This window comes from Aquila chrysaetos, chromosome 2 (genome assembly GCF_900496995.4).
Source record: "Aquila chrysaetos chrysaetos chromosome 2, bAquChr1.4, whole genome shotgun sequence".
Lineage (NCBI taxonomy): Eukaryota > Metazoa > Chordata > Aves > Accipitriformes > Accipitridae > Aquila > Aquila chrysaetos.
The window spans coordinates 21,330,499-21,352,248 of NC_044005.1; the positions used below are offsets into that span (position 1 = coordinate 21,330,499).

Genomic DNA, 21,750 nt, shown 5'->3' on the forward strand with positions numbered 1-21,750 from the left:
CTTTGTGCAGTAGTTCCGTTGGTTTTATTTGGGTTTTGCTTTTTTTTCATCTCCCTTTTATTGGCTGGAAGTCTTCTGAGAAGAGGGTTGGAGGTTTTGGTTTTGTTTGTGTTTTTTTGTTTGGTTTGTTTTTGGTTTTGTTTTTGGTTTTGTGATGGTCCATAGAGACTGTAGTTTGGGGAAACTGTAAATGAAGATCATCACCTTTTTCTACAGACAGGGGAGAGGAGGCCCAGTGAAAGGAAGCCCAAGATACAGATGTATGTTACAGAGACATTTCCCCAAAGCCACTTCTGGCAATAGCCATTCTCCTAAAGGAGTGTTGTACAGGACTGGAAGGTCATAGCTCCAGGCTTCATCTTCTGGCCTGTACACGCAACCAGGTGGCCCTGCACTGCAAAATATGTGCTACAGGATAGGAAAGGAAGTATCTTGCCCTCTTGTTTTAATCTCTGTAAACATGGTGGATTTCATGACTGAAAAGCTGTATCTGAGCACAACGTAATTAACTCTCAAAAGAAGGGCTAATAAGCTGAATAAATGCATGCTTTCTTGGTCTGGGGCACAAAACAAGCACCGTTGGTATCAAATTACTATTAAAAAAACCAACACCCTACCAAAACATTACTCTGTCAGGTTTGAAGTACTGTTTCATTATTTTGGGCACTTTGAAGTGGAAATGACCAAAAAAGTAATTGTCTCAGAGGCCCAGAGGAGAATTGGAGCAAACATTGTGCAGTTGCTCTACTTCAGAGTGCATGAGTTCTGGGGAGTTGGACATGAGCCAGCTCACACCAGCTGGCCTACAGCCAGCCTTCTCCTGCTGCTGCCATTCAAACAGTGTGAATAGACATGGACTGCCTCTCTCCTGCATGGATTAATCCCAAAGGGACACAGAGTACTGATTGCGTATGAATTTACTAACTTTGTTTTGGAAAGCATTGACTACCATATTTATAAATACGTGTGTGTATAGGCATATCCGGGATTTAAAGAGATGCTTATGTGACTGCACAGTGTCCTTTCCCCAGTGGCTACTCTTCCATATAATAGGTGGGACAAGCTCAAAAGGTAAATCACATTTTCAACAAGCTTCTCAAAGACCTGCATCGTCTTGATTCTCATTATAATTCACTTACCACAGACGGGCTGAATTGGAAAACTCGTAACAAAACATATTGACATTTCAAGCCTTTTTCACCCATGTTATTTACAGTTTCTTGCCTTGCTGAGTTTTATTGAAACTCTTATTTTGCTCTTTTGTTGAGCATCTGAAAACTACTGGGCTGAAAAATACGCTATCTTTGCTCTCTGTAATTAGCTCCTAAATGATTTCAATTCCCAATGAAATATTTTTTACATATGGAAAAAAAAATTATTAAAAATTTAATAGAAGCTTTGTAAGTACATTCCCCTTTGCAAAATCAGGAAGAGAATTATGCATAAAAGCTTTGAAATATAGTTTTCCCCTTAAAAATGAAGGATAAACCTTATATAAAGAGTAACTACAACCTGTTCATTTGATACAGTTTTCTATGGCTAACACAATTACAAGTCACAAATGTTAGATAATAAATGTTTAATGGAGGGCTGGCAAGAATGGTTCATTTGGTGGACTGGAAATATATGTGCTACTGGTTTTTGCTATGTTCCACTTTAATCTAGCTCAATCTGAACCAATTCGATACTGAATATTGCTCCCGTTTTAGGGCCAGGGTTACAGGCTGGTTTCAGTTTGCTATCTAGCAGACAGCTTTATGTGTTTACAAAGCCACCACTACACTTTGCACAATTGTTAGCAATGTTGGTAGAAAAACAGAAGGAGAAAAAGACTGTAAATAGTCCTTTAAGCCTGGTATTTCTTCCAGTTTAGGTCTGACACAGGCTCTGAAAAAGATTGTATGTTGGCACTGTCAGTATTAAACATGGGGGATGAATAGAAGTTTTTTCTCTCTGAAATCCAACATAGTTAACTCTGAGAGTAATGTAAGTATGATGATAAAATTTGTGACTAAATAGAAGGAGCCAAATAATAATTCAATACAACGTTCCTGAGATTAACCCTGAGACAAGTCAAAATAATACATGCATTAAAAAAAATAACCCCCCAAACTACTGATGTAGCTGCAGTTTAAATAACTTTCCTCTAATTTAAGGACCCTTGCTATAGAAACAAAATGTCAACCAAACCATGTGGCTGTAATTTTAAGCAGTTTTTATGTAGCACCATATTTTTCTTACATGTCCATGTTTACTCTTTACTGTCCCAAGCTGTTATCTGCAAAATGTCATAGTGGATAGAGATAAATGATAAGTAACTTTGTTTTCTGAGAGATTTATAGCATTTTTATAGTGCCAGTAATCATAAATTGCACTGAAGTTAACAGCTAACACTTGTTCAGACTGACGTTAATACAAACGTGGAGACTGTGCTACTGTACAAAAAAGTCTACTTTGAAAATGGTATTGAAAAGCCGTTAGATGTGAGAAAGAATCCGGTTGACTAATAATAGCTTGGGCTGTGATGCAGTGTTGACTGAATTTGCCTAGGAAGGGTTCCTCAGTGATGTGACTGTTGGGCTAGATGCAAGATTAGTGCCTTCCTAGGAACTTGGTCCTTAAGCGGGGTCCTGAGTCTGAGTGCTGAGCAGAGCTTGGATCCTGACTTAGAATTCCAGGGCTCAGGGTCCTCTCTAGCAATAATTTGTTATTTATGTCAGAGTAATGCCCGGAGCATTGCAAACTTAATGTTGGGCCCAACACCGCCTGTCAGTGTACAAGCGTATAATAAAACAAATTGATGCATGCTCATGAAAGGTTTAAAAAAAGTCCCTTGCACCTGGAATTGCAAATGAAAGGGAACATACTCACAGGAATATTGCATTTGCATTTGAGTGGTAGTTCACTGAAGCCCTAAGTGAAAGCCGGCCATCAAACAGGTCATTTTAAGTCTTGCTGTTGGCTTTATGGGGCCTGCGACTTCACTGCAGAATTTTTTCAGGAGTACGATGCTAAATATAGATTTTTCACAGATGAAACCTTGAGAGAGCTTTTGGGGTTTTTATTTCTTTTTCTTTGGGGAGCAGGCTTGGGGGTTGGTTTAATTGATGAAAAATGTTGGTAGTAAAATGGAAGATTTTACCTGTGGAAATATTTCATGACCTATCAGCAGATGATAGTCCACAATGCTTTCTGCAAGCTAGTCTCAAATAAGTTATACCTGTCCAAATAATAGCCCTTTTTAAGGGTGTTTTTTTCATCGTGTTGAATATGAATTCTCCCTTCTGTAACTCTCACAAACCACTTAATGTTTTGTGGGTTTGTTTTTTTGAACAAGTGAAGAACTTTCAGCACCTTTTTTTTTTTGTTGCCTCTCACTACATTTCATAATCCCTTTCTTTAACAAAAGAAAGATAAAGTCCCCAAATGACCAGTAAGTAGCAAGTCACTTGCAGAACTGTTTGAATTACAAATTACTGTGATAGTTAACCATTGAGCAGGGTTTTTTAAGCAGCAGCTATGTATTTTGTCACTGGCAGCCATTTTCACTTCAACACATGGATTGTATAATTTCTTAGCTGAGATAATCTGCCAGACTTTTATTTATTACATTATTTGATAGATAGGATGGTGTTCTGGTTAAGCTACTAGTTTGGCATGAAGAAGGTTGAAGTTCAATCCTAAATTTGCCATATAGTGTATGACCTGGGCAGACCACTTAATTTTGATGCCCATTAGATTCCTTGTTCCTGAGTGTTCTCTAAGCACAGGGTTTTTTTGTCTGCTGTGTGCATAAACTTCCACAGCAGAAAGGAATCCTCACCAAAAATAATTTTAGTGTATGAGTGTGTAAGCTCAGTAACAAAATACTTTGAACTACTATTTTGGTAGGCATGGCACAAAAGGGAAGATGTGTGTGTAAGCTGGCTAGGCTAACTGATATCCCTCCACTGTATAATAATATTTTCTTTGCATTGCTCCAAGAGGTGGGTTTTTTTCTGTAATAAAAAATACCTTTCTAGCATTAGGGTGAAGTCTTACCTAATGCTAGTAAATTTATTATTTATGTTTTTATTTTATAATTTATTTTTCTGTGGACAAGATTTTATCAGCTTCTACTGATTTTGTTTTAGATCTTAACAGATGGATTTTCAAACTCCCATTTTAAGGGTTTAAGCTCTAGCTGAAGTATCTTTCTTGTAAGATGTTAAGAGCTGGAGGCCCTGTCAATGTATCTATCCACTTTGTACTAAACTGTAAGTGCCTTCCTCATTTTCCATGGCTATCCATGCATTTGGGTGCTTTGTTCAAGACTAAAGTAAACAATAAAATTGTGTGCTGCTGACTTGTGATGTTTTTAGCTCCTTCATAGCAGTAGGAAAATGCTTCCATTCTGCTTTTGCAGACTACGTGTTTTCCCCAGTAAGTAGTTTATTGATCTCTAAAGGTGTTTGTTTTGCTGTATATTTTAAACACGTGCTTTTATGCAAGGATTTGTTGCTTGTCCATTACTGTTGCTGGGAATCTGAATGCAGGTTGTGTTCTCTTGCACTTTTTAGTGGTAATATGCAATGTTTTTATATGGCTGCATGTTAATCCAGTCAACTCAACTGTGCAGATGAATTGTAGCTTGATGCTGGTACTCTGACAGCCGTTTGAAAAACCTTCACTGCTGCCTTTGTGCTGGGGATAGTGATTTGTAAATGATGATTAAATATCTAAAGTCACATCCTATGGTGTCTGGGGGTTCACTAGTCTACCAAGCACAGATTTCATTGCTGTTTCTTTCTAGAAAGTTGAAAAGTAAACAGTAACTTAGAAATATACCTCTGCCTCCCAGTGAGCTAGATCTGAGTCAAACTGCTTCTGTCAATGCTGGCTGCTTTAGTAGGCTGCAGTGATTGCTTCAGATACTATTTCCTCTCATTCCACGACTGTTCTTTCAGTGTAAGGGGGAGTGATCCTTTCCTTTCTGATACTACCTTGTGTTATACTTCAGGTCTGAGTGGACACTGGTCTGAGTGGACACCCGAGTGTGTGGACACGTGGTGCACAGTGACAGACTGTCATACAGTTCTCAGCCATGATCGTTTCCAGAAGAACTCTTTCCATCTCTTGCTGGGATCATTAGGCTGAGGTGAGACCATGTCTTCCACTGGCACAGTCAGAAATACTTGCGTTTTCATTTGAGGAAATAGTTGCACTTTTGCTAGCGGCATACCTCATAACATCCATAGCATTGTTCCTTTAATTTATATTAGTATTACTTGAGAGTGATTCTGCTGTGCTCAGCTGCTCATTTTCCTAGAAAAGAAGGGTGAAATTAACAGCTTTGTTTATATCACGTCAGATGATTAAAATTTTTTCTGCAGTATGGGTACTTAAGAGTGTCAAAGGGTCTTTATGTTTGAGTTACTGTCCAGTATTTGTTGCATCTGCTTAATCTTGGCAGATCTCCCTCAAAATCTATGTTGAGTCTTGAGTAAATGAAATGTGGAAAAGTCATCTCAATAACAAAGTGTATGTAAAAATACTTGGAATTGCATGCTAGGGGCAGCAGGAATACTATCTGAAATGAACATGATATAATGGACACATTGCATTGGTTCAGTATGTATGGTATGTCATTCATCCTCAGGCTCTTAGAAGTGATAAAAAAAAGTCTCTTAGATGCTCTGGACAAGATTCAAAGGTAGTGAGCTAAATTGACTAAATTCTTTGTAAACTTCTGCCTTCACTAGCTTGAACTTTGTCACAGGTTCTTATGTACTCTACAACAATGTTTAAGAGTCAGATATTGTTTAATTTATACACATCAGCGCTGAAAGAAGAAAAATCATTTTAGTCTAAAAATGTTAGTTCAAGTGTTAGGAGTTATTGAGAAAGGAATAAAGAAAGAAAAATGTATTGGTCTGCAGTCCTCCTATGTTTTCAGAAATGTGTATAGTATTCATCTCCTTATTTGAAGAAAAAAGAAATGAGAAAGTTATGGAGAAGGGAAACAAGAATGATCAAAGACGTTAAATGATCTCTGTTTAAGGATCAATTAAATAAACTAGTGTGCCTCAGGCTCAGAAGGAAATGATTGAGGGGACATAAAGGCTTATAAAATCCAGAGCAACTGGGAATGATTGTTCTCTCTCTCTTCCAGTACAAATATCTATTATTATCAGTTGAAACTAGCAGACAGTAGGGTTAAAAAAAAAAAAAAAAAGAAAAAAAAGTGTAAGATAATATGCAGTTCCTGCTACATGGAGAGGTAATTATTTGCCAGCAGGGACTATGGATGCTAAAATATGACGTACATCTAAAAGTGACTGGGCAGATTTGTGGAAGAAAAAGCTGTTAAGGTCTGTTTAGGAAAAGGAAGGCAGCTCTACCTCGAGAAATCCTTGTGCTACATATCTCTAGAACTGAAAAGTATTCTGAGGAAGGATGACATAATGCTTGGTTTGTTGCCTGTGTGTCTGTTACTGGTCAACTTTTTCCTTTAGGGACATTTACCCAGCTTTTCAGTTTGTTAAATCACACTTTTGTCCCATGTGGAAGCATGGAAGTAAGGAACACAAAGTACATCTGTGTATGTTGGAGGAAAAAAAAAGACTCTGAAAGTACTTTTTTCTATGCTTTATTTCATTACTGGCAAAATGCATATATATTTTCCATAATAATCTCAACAGCTGACCACAACTATCTGTGACTTGTCCTTTTCTAACAGGTAGCGGATCACTTTCTGTGTGCAAACATAGAGCTTATTAATCTTTGTGTACAACTTTCTTTCAGCAGATGTTAAATCAGCAATACTGTTGTTCAGTATAAGCACAGACAGAATATATGCTGATACTCAGCAAAAGTTACTTTCACATTGGACTGGGTATTTGCTTTATGGCACATCAAATTTAGAGGGGTATTCTACTTGGCATCAGTCAGGCACTGTGGAAATGCTAACTAGTGTATTAATGCAGTAAGGTGGCCATTTTTCAGAAGGAAGAAATGTCCTAATACAGAAAGATGTACATAACACTAGAGATATAGGTGATCACAGCTCTACCTATCTACTTGTATTTAAGCACATGCTTTGTGGTTGGCTGACTAACAAATGAATTCAGCTGAAACTGCAGGAAAACTTCAGGTAGGCAGAATATAATTTAGCCCTTTGTCTATCCACAAAGCAGCTCTGGATCTTCAATGACCGCAAGTGTTCAGGGTTTTGATTTGACATCTCATATGGATATTTAGTTTATCATTAACCACATGATCTGTCTAATATTCAAACATAATTAATTAGCATGATAAATAGAGTGGTGATTTTTAATTTCTTTGGCCTGCTGAATGTGTGACTTGTTCAAATGCACTAAGGAAAAAAAATATCCCATAGTGCATAATAGAGAAGCAATTAAGCATATTAAAGCAAAAGAGACTTGTTTATATTCTCTATGGAGTGGCTCTCATCCTAGTGGTAAGAATTTTTTTGTCTACTTGTAAAGTAAAAGTAGCAGTTAGAGCAATATTCTGGTGCTGGTTTCACAAAACTTGTGTTTTTTAAATCAGTGCTAATCTGTTCTGATTGATTTGCCCAACTGGACTGACTGCCACAGAAATATTGTACCTTTTTTAATGGTGAAAAAAACAAAAAAACCTTTTTCCAGGTAAAATAAACTGCAATTAAAAAATACCTGCTGTCACAATATTTTACTTATAATCAAATTTATTACTATATATCTCCTAGTGGAAAACCTTCCAAAACTTAGAGAAGCAAACAACAAGGAAAACATACAGAAGCCTTTCACAACACCTGTCATCCTAATGAGAGGTGCTGTGAACTTTTAGTAAATTAAACATTTTTTATTTTTTTTTAACGTAAGGAGAGAGTGCAAGCTGCCAAAGCTCTGATAGGTTTCACAAATATCTTTTGATATGTGTTGACATCTCACCAGCAGGGTGAATTGGGAAAAAAAAAATCATTAAACAATGGGGTTAAGGCAACCAAAATGACACACAATTACAAGAAGGTAAATGCTAGCTGAGATCAATCAGGTTGCAGGCTATCCTCAGTGCAGCTGACACAGCCTTGTGTTTCATGGGCAAAGTGATTATTGTCGAATGGCCTTTCTGACTACAAGGGTTTGGCTTCCTTCATCAAGTGCTCCTTCAAAAAGGGAAGGACCTTCTGTGCTAGGAAGTGCAATTTGTTGGCATCACAATAATGATGGCTTTTGTACCTGCAGGATGAAATTAGGTGGGAAATATAGGAATCTGTGCTGCTTTTTTTCTTCTGATCTACTTTACGGGAAAAAAAAAAAAAAAAAAAAAAAAGGAGCATTTTTCTGCTGATAGGATCTACCTGGTCATTTCAGTCAGCTTGAGGTACAAAGTTTTGGGTGCCAGCTCCCTCCCCTCTGTGCTATACAATTGTTTTCCGTTATTTTTAGACCTGTTTTCATACCAAGTCAGAGCCAGTATTTGATTAATGGAAGGCTTAATAAAGAGCTAGGTTCAGGGTCCCTTGCTTTTCCCATGTACAAACTTGATGGAGACTCATGCTGTTAATAAACTTTATGTATTGGAACCTCTCTTCTGTAGCCTTGAGATGGGATATTTCTTATGGATGTTTCTTCTCCAAAATCTCTCATAATAGTAGACCCCTGCTCTATAGACCCTATTACATCTAAATTTTTGTGAATTTCCTCTCTAGGATTATGTGCAACCATCTTTCCTGGCTCTTTTCAGGCATCCCTCTTTGAAGGACCTTTTGGAAGTATCCCTCTTATCTTTCCCTATCACTACTCTCAGGGAAAGGAGTGAACTGTTATTTCTTCCTAGATCTCAAAAGGAAAGACATAAGGAGCTTTAGACTGTAGAAAATGCAGCTACTCATAAAGAAATGGAAGTTCAGTTCAGGATAGGTTTTTCTTACCAGTATGAACTCTCTCAATCTTTTGTATACCTGCTGTGAATGCCTATTGTTTTGAATATTATGATAATTCACAGCCATTATGAGGTTTAACCCTTTGGATTGTAGATATTCATAAGCACAAGCTGAGTGTTTCAACATGTGTAACAACATAGTTTAGAAGAAATTGAATTTGTCTTTTACCATGCCTTTATCTTTGACCATTGCAAAGAGAACACTTAAAAAAAAAAAAGGTAACATTTAGAAATACAAATCTGATGATAAAGCAGTAAAAAAGATAACAAGAATGTACTGAATTACATATAAATCAGTGGATATATCTTATATATGTCTGGGTCACTTTAGACGATGATTTTTAATCTTTCTATTCATAAGAATTCTTGTTCACACTTCTATTATTTTTTTTCCTTTCACATATTCCTTCCTTATTTAATTATTCTTTTCTGGCAGAATAGCTCCTGAGACCATGTCTGTCTGATATTTTCTTAAACCTTGGCACTCAAAAGTGACCTCTCAGATTTCAGTCACTTACAGTGAGCAACACAAAATGAAAAAAGAAACCCTATGAAAAAAAGAAACCCTGAATTTGTTTCTGAGAGCTCTGTGGATATCATGTATCAGAGGTTGATGCAATCTGAAATGTCCCAGGGACCATGGAAAGTTGGGATTTCTGAGAGAAACACCAATTCAATCTGAACTTGAATATTGGTAATGACTCCCTTCTAATAAAGCTTTTACTGTAATAGAATGATATTCAGGGTTAGAATAATACAAAAATACCTTTAATGTTGAACACAGTTGAGTCTGGCAGCTAAAAAATAAATCTAGTGTTTTAGAGTCTGATTCTGTTTTCATCTAATGTTAGTGTAATCAGCAACTAAAGCTGTGTGAGGAAAGATGCAAATCCAAATATGTGTCTTTGTTCTCTGCAGACTTCAGGAAAATTTATTTTTTCCAAGGGATTTCCAGTTTTCCTATGTATCTTCGGCTTCTTCATTGTACATTTTGCACTGTCTTCCTTGGCTTTAGTCATTCTGATGCCCTAAGCTTCTGAGGGCTGAGAACTGTCTCTCACAAATGGGTTCTTATGTCTGCTAGTATTAGAGGTGGGAAACAGGCAAGGGAGAGACATATGCAACTTCTGTTGCACTTTATTTGGGCTCTTACCAAGAAAATAAATGTCATTTCTCTCCTCTCCTGAACTGTCAAGTATCTTCTCCATGTGGAAGTTCCCATGTATAGCGCTCAGCCTCCAGTCAATCAACAGATTAGCTTGTGGAACCTATTTTCAAATTTTTGGGTCATGTTTTGGGTCTCCCTTTTGCTTTTTCATCCTCCTTAGTGTCTGGACATCCTAGCTAGGTAGCAACTAGGTTCTATCAGACAGTTCTATCAAGTTCACATTCTTGTGAATTCCTAGGAGAGGGATTTAGCTAGGCAACTCCCAGATAAAGAGGAGATATGCTAGATATCTCCTGATGTGCTGAATATCTACTACTAGGTATGCCTGCTAGATATGCCACAGTGTTGAGACTGTGAAGGTTGAGTGTGAGAATTGGAGGCATGGACAGTAAGTAGTTGGAGAGGTGTAGAGCATCTTGTAGACCTGCACTTAAAACACTGTCTGCAGGATTTCAGTGTTGCATTACTCCTGATTGGTGATTTGGAGCCTATCAAGAGGATATAGGTGTCATTATTCATGATGCAGATGTCTCTCAATTGCTATTAAGATTGCTATCACTGGTGAGAAGGTCATGCTTGTGTGTCCCCTCTTCAAATAGTCTAGAGTTGTGAAAAAAGAAAGGTATCCAATGGTTTATTGATAAACCGAATTCAGTGATTCAAGATGTTCTATATAATGGAGGAATTCCTTTCTTTGTTGATATAGGCAGGGGTCCTCAAAGATGGGCATTGAAGGGAATATGAATTTACAGCCACCACAGAACTAGACAGTGGGTCATGCAAACTTGCTGAGGGCATGGGAATTGTCTGTGGTACTTATCACTTTGGGATACTTACTGTTCAGAATAATGATAATAATTACCTCATTTTCAACCTGATCTTCTAGTGGTGTGTAAGAACTGGGAGCAGCCAATGATGTCCACTTGAGGAAATGCCTTGTAGCAAGAGTGCTTCTGCTGGAAGAAGAGTACCAGATTGTAGTGCATGTTTTGAAAGATATATTCTTTATTCAGAGAACACTTTCACTCTCTATTTCTTATCCCAGATCTGGACACTAAAATGGCTCAACAATAGCTTCTAATCTACTTTCTCCAGAACAGTACCTTCCATAAAAGAAGATTTGGTGGATCTTATGTTGGATGCTGCAACCTAGTTGGATATCCACAGGAATTCAGGATGGCTGTAATTTCCTCCATTGTTGAAGATGGATTTTGAGTTGCTCAGACCACTTCCTTCTAGTTCATCTAATCCTTTCTCAGGAGTGCATATGCCCAAATGAAATTCCTCACTGAACTTGTCCCACAAGTGGGGTCATTTACCTGGTGTGCAAAATGCCAATATACACACAGAGCAGAGGTATTTTATTCCAATTCATGTTTGCACAAAGATGGGGGCTAGGTGGTAATCCACAAAGCTAGCACACCTCATGCCTAAATGGGCAAGCAATTTATACAGTTCAGTTATACATATTCAATTTCCAAAGTTCTTCCCCAAAACTATTACTGGTAGTCACTTACCTAGCACAGTTTCTATTGGGTTAAAGTTTCCCCGCTTCAGATTAAAGGTACAGTGTTCTTTTATTCTACAGCGCATGCTCAAGGGCAGGGGGGTAAGTGTTTTGGTCTTGAATTGAGTCGGTGGTCGTGATCTCCCCCTGCCGCCTTTATCTTTCTTCCAGTTATCAAAGATTTTTCCTGACTTCATGCCTATTAGCAATTTTTCAACTTCTCCTTGCCACCTGGGGTAGGATGTTCCCTTCTTATCCATCTTTTAGTAGCAAGGCATGCCTTGTGTACACAAAGCATATCCTATTTCACAAGACCTTTGTGGTCTTCTTAAGTAAATCACTCCTTAAGTACATCAATCCTTAAGTACATCACTTCTCAAGTACATCTTTTCTTAAGTATATCAAACTCAGTAGCAACAACAGAAAGTAGCATGATTGGGAATACGTATGCAAGAAGGTGGGGCACAGGGGTATGTGAGTTAGCTAGAGTGATGTAGTATGCTCCTGCAAAAAAACCCCCCAAAAACTAAGAAGGAATAAGGGTGGACAAACTTGTGTGCAATTTGTGATATGCACATTTCAGTAGAAACACAGGTATTCACGTGGTACAGATATAGCCTGTAAGGTTTTCTTTCATCAATATCTTCCCATTAACAGGTTCTCAAAATCTGTCAGTGAGTTGGTATTTAATCCATTTTAATAGATATTCTGTTAACTCCACATAACATAAGTTTTAAAAATCAAGATTCTTGTGATGTTAAATCAAATGGCTTGCAGAAATCTGCCTATCAACAAAGTGGATATTAACAATCAAATCAGTAATCCTGATTCAGTAATTCTTTGTTCAGTAATCCTTAAAAGCCACCAGTGTTTGATTTGGTTTATTTCTATGAGGCAACACTAACTGATATTCATTGCTTACTAATATTCTTACACCTTTTAAGAATGGCACTCCTCCAGTTCTCTGGAACTGCCTCAGTTTTCCAGGATTCCTTAAAATAAAATGTTGCTGATATACAAAACTCCTTACCTACAACCATTATATCTACTGGTGAGAAATTATTCAAAACTCTTGATTTTTGCATTCTTTCTGAAAAAAAAATCCTTATTTTTATGTTTAAAATGCTTCCTATCAAGTACAGTTACAGATAATAACCTTTTTGTCCTGTCCATGACAGCATATGAGCTGGATACAGACTCCTACTTTGCTCCAAATACAAAAGGCAACTAGCTAACGCACACACTTTGGCTGTTCCTGAATTTTTGAAATTGTTACCTTTTACACCAAGCAGTTGACCTACACATGGCCAAGATAGACTTTTTTGTTCTTAATTGTTTAAAAAATGTCTTTTGATATTTCAGATTTGTTGAGGACTGCTAATTCAATGATTTCTTTGACCTCCTTTATTAGTCACATGGGTTTATTTTTATCTGTATTGTCCATCATTAACCCGTTTTTCCTGATTCTCTGTGAAGTAACTTTTTTTTTTTTTTTGATTCTTTGCTTCTCTATCTGGTTTTGCTCAGCAAAGCTGCTTGGCTGCAATAACTTCTTCTGTTTGTTTGAAAGACATGATTTCACAGTTTTTCCAGGAATGGCTTCAGATGGTAGTCTCCAGGTTTCATTAACAATTCCCTTCATAGCTTCCTTACCAGTTATGTTGACAATTGATTTAAGCTAAAGGGGACAAAATCAAATTGTGAAATATCAAAATCCTCCATAAAATGCATTTCTCTTTCTCAACAAAGGTCTAGCATGAAAACAAGATTTTATTGGAAAACAGATGCATCATAATCTTAGGCACAATCTTGGAGATAAGTTAAAGAGTAATGGAGCTGTTGTAGTTCATTCCCAGTTCAGTCTCTTACAACAATGCTTAACTTTCAAATGAGTGGCTTTCTTCAGAAGTCTGTGCTTCTAAGTAATTTGTGTTTTCAGAAATCCTAGCATGGCACATAGTGATGTCTTGATACTGGGAATCTGAATTTCTAACTTGAGTAACAGGGAATTATTGTTTTATAGGATTAGTTCTTCAGGGAATTTTATTTAGTGTTGTAGAAACAGAAATATCTTTCCTTCATGATTCATTATGAAAGCTGTAAATAAGGTAGCTAACATCATGTCAAAAGCAGCTGATTATCTCTCTTACTAATTATTATTGTCTTAAAAATATGCATATTCTATAGCACCTGCTTAAATTAGGTTGTAGAAGAATACTTGTCATTTTTATGGATCCAGAAGCAGGGTTCAGCAGTTTTCTTGTTAAATTACAAAGGGCACATCAGCTTTCTTGGTCCCTAGATACAACTGAAATAAGGAATTCAAAGAAAGGCTTGACAAAATAAAAAGTAAAAAATAAGTATGATAATGTAGTGTTAGATACAATATGCTGTATTTCTAGATAATCAAGTAAATAGAATATAAACAAACTAATAACAGAAACCACAAATGTTACAGTTTAAAGAAGGTGGTGTCACTCTGCTGCTGGAATTTCCTGTGACTGTTTCACAAAGAGCAATCAGTTGAATATTGTTGCTTCTGTTACAGGCTGTCTCTCCCATACTACTGGAGAGACGAAGAGGTGCATGTGAGAGACTGAAAGAGTTAATGTCTCAAACACTGTGGTGGGGCAAATTCTGTTTAATGACTAACTCTGCGTAACAAGGAACTCTCCCTAGCAAGGAACCCCAGGTGAAAAGAAGCCCATCAGCAACAGGAGGGGAGGGCGGGCAGAGGGTGCACAGCTCCCAGTTCTGATAATGCCGCTCTGATATGCTGAGCAGGACAGCTCACCATGCAGGGAAGGGGCAGTTACTCCCCAGATGACCCCCAAGCCCAAAGGCTCACAAAGCCCTCATAACACCTAATTAGCCTAATGCCCACCCGAAGGAGGGGCAAGGATGATAAAAGGACACAAACTGAAGCCCCAGGTGCACAAGCCCACTGGAACTGGGCCCCTCCGCTGGCTGAACCAGTGCTGGACCCAGGACCAGTGAAATCTTTCTCTTTTCTCTCTCTCTCTCTCTTTCTCTTTTTTCCTGTAATCCCTACACCTCATGCCTTTAGACATAAACCGTTGACCAAGTCTGGGACTAAGAGCGGATCCAGCCACCCCATGCCCCTCTCTGAGAAGGAGTCTAGAAAGCAAGGGGGTCTGCTCTGAACCTCGTGACCCGATGGGAGGGCTCTCCTTATTGTCTTCCCTCAATTGATTCCCAGATAAGCAAGGCCTGTAGTATACGTTTGGTGGTGTATGGTTAGCACATGTTACACCATTTACTGACACAGTGTCATGCCAATTTTTGTTGAGCACACCAATTTTTGTGGTGAGCATGCCAATTCTTGTTGTGAGCAAATAAAAATTGAGTTTTGTGAGTTAAAGGATCCCTGGTGTCATTTCACCTTAATCCTGACCCTGGAATGGGCAAACCTGAGTCATCATCCTGAGAAATTGGGACATGACAGTGGGAGAAGTGTGTATGGAACTCTCTTTTCTATGGCTAGAGGGGAAATGTTACAATGCAAAAGAGCCAGGCTTGTCAGAAGATGGTCTGAAATATTTGTGTACAAAATAATAACTTCTAGTCCTTTTATGTTCAGAAAATTCTACTTCTCAGAGAGGGCAGAAATTATGTATGCCATCCAGACTCCCTGAACTGGTGTCTCCTCTTTGACTCCTCCTTTTTCTGTATACACTCCACTTGCAAGCAATGTTCAATCACACCTCTCTTCCTTTTCCTTCCCCTAATGACATACCTGATTGTTTCAAACTTTCTGCTTCCACAGTCTCCTTTTGTAGCTTAGACAGTTAACAGTAGAAATGCTTGATTCCAGAAATTATTTTTATATTCCATTTTGAAGGTGATGAAGCAATGTTCTTCAAACTTCATCCTATTTCTCAAAGAAACCTAGTCTCTCTGCATCTGAGAGCATAACTTTCCCTATGGCATTAGGATTTGTTAGAAGTTTTCTGTGTGAAGGGAATACTCCTAGTGTAGAATGAACACCAAGACTTTGAGTTTAGCCTGGGAAAATGGTAAAAACTAGCATAATGCACAGTGTGATGACCTGGTCTAACCAGCAGGTAGCAATAAAAGAGCAGGCATTATGAGTTAATGAAAGCTGCTCCTTGTAAAAGTGCTTGTACCAAAGTTAACTGAGATGCAATAGTCTCCTAGCATCTGGTTGTAATATTTCATCTTTGTAGTCAAGGCCATCATCTCACAAACCTGTTCCTTTCAAGTTAAGAGTTCTTGTCTGGGCTTCCATCCTATCTGTTCTACTAGTGATTCTTTGGCATCCATTTACTGTCACCTTGCACTATATTTATGCTTTATCCTATGTTGTCCCATACACACTGACTATCTAGATTTACAAGCAACTGTTGAACTAGACTGGTCTTTTTTGTGTCTTTTGATGTTGCATCAGTAGCTGCACAAGGAACAGAACTGCATTGTATCATGATCTAGGACCAGCCCTTTTTAAAAAAGCAACTTACCTTTCCCTGTTAATGCCTTTGACTCTCTGAACTGTGGTCTTGTTACCGAAATCCGGACTAAAACTCCTTAACAACAATGAGAAGTTGAGAAGCAGGCACTCCTTTATTGCAGCGCTGGGCACACGGGGGATCGCTTCACCTATCATGTGCACCTGTCTAGTCTAACTGTGCAGGTTAAATACACACCTGTTATACATATTCACTAAATTTCTGGAAAATGTTATACATAATCATTAACTTTCTTATAAATCATTAGCATATGTAAATGTGTCTTCACGCAGGTGCAGTGAAGGTCTCTGGTGGTCTTCAGGAGCCCTCTGGTGGTCTTCAATGGTCTTCCATAGTCTTCCTCATTTGTCCGCTTCTTGACCTCTCTTAGGTGATTCTGTGCAGTACAATTCTCACCTTCATCTATATTAGTTTACATAAAAATGCATACTATGTCTATTCTTAAATTTAACCTTTCTAATAATCAGTCCTTCAGTCACACCATCTTACTAATATTCTTATTTTAAAACAATCATTGGTTAATCTCACTTAACTGTACTGATTGGAATCCTCGATAATTAGATTGAGGTGGGAAGGGTAAAGGGTTTCCAAGCAACAAACTGGTGTCCATAACGGTTTCCTTAGTTTCTTAAAACAAAACACTACAAATCAACAAATCTTTGTCAAAGTTTCTGTGGTTAACTGATTTTAGACAATACTTGAATTCTTATGGTTACACATAGTACATTTTCTAAAGTTCCTATGACTACATTTCAAACTTAACACTCCCATACCTATGCTTCACAATTTTCTACTTCTTAATCAAACCAAACTCTTTTATATAATCAAATTTTAACTTCTTTATCAAAATATTTGTAAGTCTTATCTGTCCTTCATAGAAAACTACATTTTTCCAATTTCAGACTTGCCTATTTATATTGATTTTTTTTTTTTTTGTGGTAATGCGTGTTTCTCCTGCTTACTACTTAGTTGCGCATCCAAAAATTTCAAAGTGCTTTGAAGAGTTATATAAATACAGTTGTGTTTTATACAGAGACAATAAGACTGATATTTGCAGACTTAAATATCTAATAAGGGGCACAAAATCTATGGGGTCCATACCAAACTTTTTAAATAGTTGATATAACTATCAAAGATTTTGCTGGGAATTTGCCTGAGGCGAGTTCTATGCGTAGGCCTTGACACAGTATAGTCACATAATGATGTTTTTCAGCCATGTGCATCATGTATTGTCTGCTGGCTGTTTTTAATTTGAGGTTTCAATTGTGTGATTTATGTTATGCAATACAAGGCTATCTCAGCATTCTGGTTGCTTTGCAGTATATGGTAGCATTTCAATGCTAACATAAAAAGAGGCAAAACCCAAAAATGTTCTCATCAGCTTTGCTGAAATGCAGCATTATGCCCATGTTTTCCCAAGTAATGAAACTTGAATTTTTGCTGGCAGGGAAATGCAGTAACTTACTATTTGTCCATGATTATCAAAATGAGATACCACTCAGAAAATGTAAATGCTTTTTTCATTTCTTACATAATAAATCACTTGTCCTATAGTCCTTCAGTGTGCTGCACAGCATTTCCTTCATCTTTGTGATGATAAGCTGCTTGATAGAACAGAAACCCAGACAGCGATGAGAAAATCACCTGGAGCATCCTGTCTGCTTCACTGTTTATTCTTACTTAGCATAAAAATTGTTTGCTGTCTATGGCTTTGGCACCCAGACGTGTTACAGCTGCTAATCCTAAGCAAGTTCACAGGAAAAACACTCAGCCACTGATGTTCCTATAGTGGCGTTAGTTCACAGCCTCGTGTTGGGGGCCATCTGCTACAGAACTGGAAGGTGAACATTGAGAGGTTGGCATGGGGCTTCTTAGAAGTTTCCAGAACTCATAGACAGAGGTGTCATGGGTATAGATCAAATAGCAGTGTGATTTCCTATAAAATCAGTTATTAAAACTGGTGGAGACTGTACGGGATGGGATGGTCATGGGATCTATTGCTCATAATATTAGTATTAATCATTATTGCAGGGACAAACTGGAGAAGAGAAAGTTCTTCCAGTTCTCTACTTGCTGTATTTCTGGCTGAGGTGGTTCTTCACAAGACAAGAAAGTTAACAATTTAAGGCTTTTGCTGAACAACCAGTCAAGAGAACTCAGCTGCCAGAAATTCCATTCATCCCCTGCTCCCCCAGCTCAGACAAACAAAATCTGGGTTGTGTGAACCTGCATAGCTAGGAATTACTTCTCTTATAAATCTTGAATGGGATTTTGATTCTTTCCTGAGAATGACCTGTTTTCTGCCCAGGAAGGTCCTGACTGTGCAATGCATGGCAAGAGTGTGCCACAAACAAATGAACTCCGGGCACACAGAAAGAGACATCTTGTACGGCCAGGGTTTATTTTTAAAGCTGAAAGAGTAACATAGTGTAAAAAAATCTTTATCTTTTCCAAAAAGCATCTTCCTTGTTCAAAGCAAAATAACCGTCATTAATGAGCTGGAAGGCACCTAGTCAGGAAAAAATCAGGAAAGAACTCAGAAGTCAGTATTACCTTCCTATGAGGTGGCAGAAAAACAAGCTTCTGTGAGCGTGCAGAGCAAGCTAAACCACAAGGCTGTTACAGTACATGGTAGTGAAGATAAATTATCTAATAGCCTCTTGGACTACTTTATTTATAGGGACATAATATCTGTTATCTATGCTTCTTATCCTTCATGCATGGAAATGAACAAACAGTTTTGTTTTAGTTAGATGTTTACTTCAGGAAAGAAACCAAAACATAAATCAATAATGGGCCAAAGGAGATCATGACTGCATCAGTTTCTTCTTCATTTGCATGATATTTTTCTGCTGTATGGCATTTCAGGGGGAGGATTTTTTACTGGATCAGGAGTCCCACTGCAATCTGTAAGTTATTGCTTAGTGTCTGTGGCACAATCTAATCCTCCCTGCTTATGAGGTTTTGTTTTAGGAAATACACATGAAATTCTTTTTCAGCAAAACTTAACATCTGAAGCAGAAACATCAGTGGTATCACTTAATCGTTGAAAAACTTACACAGGTTTCTAAATTTTAAATGTATGGTAGTCTCAATTACCTTAAAGTCAGTAAGCCTGATGACTTCATTAGGACTGCTCCCATATTCCTATATTTAAGAATGGACATAAATCTCTATGGGATTAGGGCCTATTTTTGTTCCTGTATTCTGTATGTGTAGTGTTTAATTGCATTATGAAATAAATGAATGTTTTAGCCATCAGTAAGGTTTTTGTTTCTTAACTAAGGTAGCTGTTGCTGTGCAGAGAAGATAATTGTTACAAGAAAAAAACCCAATCTATTTTAAACATGTTAAAGAAAAGAAAGATTCTGTAATATTTTTTGAATATTAGAGGAGGATGAAAAATATCTCCCCCCAAAATTGGTTATGTAGGTGGATGTTTACCATAGTGCTCAATTAGTGCTCTTGCTATTTTTTCTTCTATTTTATTCCCTTTTTCTTCTTTTTAGCCAGTTTTGTTCTGGATTTTTCATAATTAGATATTGTACTGAACAAAATACTGGATTAACTCACCTTGCATCTTTGAGAGATGTTTGAGATAACCATACACACTGAGTTTCTATCATGAACTCTTTTCTGTAGACTGAACCGCTCATCCAAAAACTGGGAATTTCAAAATCTTACATTAGAACCAAATGTTTTCCCAAGCTCAGTTGCCAAATCAATTGCAGATTGTATTGTCCATGTGCTGCATAGGCTGTGAATAGGGGATGGAGGGGATTGAAAAATACCCCAGATTCAGGTGTTAAGTCAAGCAGTTATTCCTGAAAAAGATCACAGGTTTTGAGAGACAAAATATCATATGCAAGAAGCATAAGCAATTTAATGGAATAGCTCAGTAGTCATGGGCAAGACATTTAAAAAAGTAAAAAAGAAATTAAGAATGTAAAATGTAAGAAACAGTCTTGTAGAGAGACAAATAATAGGTGTTGCATGTTTGCATAACAGGCAACACAACTTCCCCAAAAAATAGAATAAAATGAAAGTAACACCCCCACCCCCCAAGTTAGTAGGTGAAGCTGATATTACAAGTTTGGTTTGCTGGAAAGGCAGACATTGCAAACAGAAATATCTATCTTCCAACTTAATTGATAAGGAAATGATATTCTCATATAATTTTGGAGATGTATCATTTTGGAACATGTCATAGCTACTGAATAAATTGTTAATAGCATAAGCTAGATAAAGCAAAGCAACACATCCCCTCTTCTTGGGAAGGAAGTGAAAGAAAGAGATAAATGGAAATATTATAAAGGAGTAATTGTATGTAATGTTAATTCAGAGCTTATATTTATTTAAGAGGAATTTCTCATATGGTCTCATGCTGTGAACTTTTAATGCAGCTTTTCTTTCTCAAGATAAAAAAAAAAAAAAGCTGTATGATTCATAGTTCATTTTGTGAACGTAAGGTTTCCATAAATTGTTTTGTTGATTGACATGTCAGCATGAGATGTACAGGTGTATACTTTAATGTTGCTGCTGAATTAGTGTTGAGTGACTGGCTGGTTTAGGCTGTCTGTGTTGGAAATATCTAAGCAGCCTAGTCTTTCTGCAGGTGTCAGGGATCAAAATTCCTGTAAGCTGCCTGACATATCTCACAAGTTTTTCATCTGCAAAAGACCATGTCAGAAGTTCAGATATGGTCTCATATTCCACATTTTAGGAGAAGAGAAAGAGTAGGCGTTCTTAAAATGTGCCTACAGATACTGAGTATCTTAAATGCTAAGTTTATTAAGGATTTTCTCCAAACTGACTCTAGTTAAGGATGACATGCCTCAGACTTTAGCAAGTCATGCCTGAGGGTTCAAAAGCAGGTCTTTCACTTGGTTTTTCTCTGAAGAATTTTGAGATAGTTGACCAACTTGCAAACACAAGATATGAGGGATAAGGCTAAGATGTCTTTTTGTCACACCAAAATACATATTTGAGTTTATCAGATTAATATGGGCAAGTCATTCTGCTATCCAATAAATACATTTTTTTTTTAACATTGTCTTTCTACTTTAAAAGAGCTTTCCAGTACTTTACTGGAAGACAACTGATTACCTGACAGTTCCTCATCCAACTTGGTAAGCATCAAAAGGTCCAGGTTCAACTTGGTACTTGGGATCAGTCATGCTTGCTGGCTCAAGTCTGGAGTGAGCCACTAGAATGAAGCACTGAATTGGTGTTTGAGGTGGGACAGTTTGAATGTAGATGCTGTGGGCAGCATGGAAATGTGAAACTTGTGTTGGGCTGATCATGGTCTAGCTGAGTTCTCCAGAGATATTCGCAGAAGCTTGGCTACCTCAGCCATACTCCAAATTCTTATGCAGTGCACTTGCATAGTTTCTTCTTGCAGGCTTCTGCAACCTCCCAGGAAACTGAAGCCCTTTCATTTCTTGTGGGCGACTTATGACAATATGTTGGTCCAGAGGAGAGCTATTTAAGATATGCATGGCACTAATTTGCTCATTTGACTTGGAAATCACATGCCTTGCAGTAATTTTTGGTGAGCCATCCCAGCCATAACTGAGGGCCAGAGGGGCAGGAAACCATGTAAATGCAAACTAAATACACATAAAATGTGAAGCAAAATT

The 21,750-nt window shown here is 37.6% G+C and overlaps 1 long non-coding RNA gene across 1 annotated transcript; it reads right to left on the reverse strand.

The window, feature by feature from the left end:
- Positions 1–2,052: 2,052 nt before the first annotated feature.
- Positions 2,053–16,750, reverse strand: LOC121232592. Its single transcript, XR_005931366.1, has 3 exons — positions 16,650–16,750; positions 13,910–13,911; positions 2,053–2,063 (listed from the first exon to the last, which is right to left on the reverse strand). It is a non-coding gene; the product is annotated as an uncharacterized LOC121232592 (long non-coding RNA).
- Positions 16,751–21,750: the final 5,000 nt, after the last annotated feature.